The sequence below is a fragment of the Carcharodon carcharias genome, chromosome 31 (assembly GCF_017639515.1).
Source record: "Carcharodon carcharias isolate sCarCar2 chromosome 31, sCarCar2.pri, whole genome shotgun sequence".
Lineage (NCBI taxonomy): Eukaryota > Metazoa > Chordata > Chondrichthyes > Lamniformes > Lamnidae > Carcharodon > Carcharodon carcharias.
Genome location: NC_054497.1, coordinates 12,730,400 through 12,731,830, shown reverse-complemented (window position 1 = coordinate 12,731,830; position 1,431 = coordinate 12,730,400). Strand labels below are relative to the sequence as shown.

The following is a 1,431-nucleotide window of genomic DNA, read 5'->3' as shown; positions in this document are numbered from 1 at the left end:
GAAATCAGCTGATCCAGCAATTCCCATGGAAACAAGTAATGGATAGGACCCTTAAAGCGACGGTTTAAGGGCAAGTGGAGGATTTTATTTTGCCAAATTGCTGCGGCTGCCTGGCTTCTCCTTAAAGGGGAAGTGCCCAAGCAAATTGTTAGATGAAAGATCTCCTCGTGGTTTCTCAGTCTCACGCGACTTGCTTTTATGCTTTGAAATTAATAAATTAGACACAGCGAGGAGCTTCAGGTTTTCCGAGAAGCCACTTCCTCACGGTATTCCTGTAGTGCTTAGGCATCACCATGAACTGTGTTTCCATCTACTCATTGTAGGTGGATTAGGGCAGTGTCACACAGCTTGGCTTTCTGTTATCCATATTAAAATAGTGACACCAGGTCACATTACTGCATTGGGTGTAAATCAAAGAATGATACAGCAGAGAAGGAGGCCATTCGGCCCATCGTGCCTGTGTCGGCTCTTTGAAGGAGTTGTCCAATTAGCCCCACTCCCCAGGCTTTACCCCCCCCCCCCCCCCGCCCCCATAACCCTGCAATTTGCCTCCTTTAATTTCATCGTGAATGTTATTATTATTATTGAATCTGCTTTCACCAGCCGTTCAGGCAGCGCATTCTGGACCATAACAACTGGCTGTGTTGAAAAGCAAGATTCTCCTCCCCTCCCCTCTGATTTGTTAGCCTTAAATCCTGTCAGAAAGCTCTGGCAAAACTCTGTAGGTCTGGCAGCATCTGTGGAGAGAGAGAGAGTTAACGTTTCAAGTCCACATGACGCTCCTTCCGAAGAAGAGTCATGCTGGACTTGACTCTTTCTCTCTCCACAGATGCTGCCAGACCTGATGAGTTTTTTTTCCCCCCAACTGTCTATCTTTTTTTATTTCAGATCTCCAGCATCTATTGATTTGACCTCAAATCCTCCTTTCCCTCTCTGATATTCACATATTTGCTCTTTCTAGCAGGGAGGGGCCGTCTCACTGGACATGATCGATTGTGGTCCAGGGATAATGAACCTTGTTGGATCTGCTAGTGTGGATATAAGGGCCTAGCCCCCAGAAGTGGACTCGAATTTTTATCAAGTCTGTGTGACTTAGTAGGAGCCTGGCTGCATCTATTTTTTCGGAACTGCACTTAAAATTCAGGATGTTGCCAATAAAATTACCCATATTCGGGAGATTCTACCAGACTAATAACATTTTTAGGCAATAAGGAGGAAGGTTGTGCAGTTGGACCATTGAAGAAACGTGGAGACTTTTTTATTTACCATGCTCCCTCTAATTTTCACATCGATTCATTCCAAGCTTAGACTGCATTCACACTGCAGGATTAGCCTTGATGGGAAGGAATTTCCACATCACACTGACGCTGAAGACTTGTGTCACACAAACCCTGTGTTAAGATGCAGCCTGAGCCCAGAGGATTTTAAAAT

General features: G+C 45.1%; 1 protein-coding gene across 1 annotated transcript in view; it reads right to left on the bottom strand.

The window, feature by feature from the left end:
* The window catches only part of LOC121271608 (ATP-sensitive inward rectifier potassium channel 11-like), a 7,013-nt gene extending 6,957 nt beyond the window's left edge, over window positions 1-56 (bottom strand). The window contains exon 1 of the mRNA XM_041177645.1: window positions 1-56. This exon is cut by the window's left edge and continues 220 nt beyond it. The gene's annotated coding sequence lies outside the window, so the exon portion shown is untranslated.
* Between the last annotated feature and the right edge of the window lie 1,375 nt (window positions 57-1,431).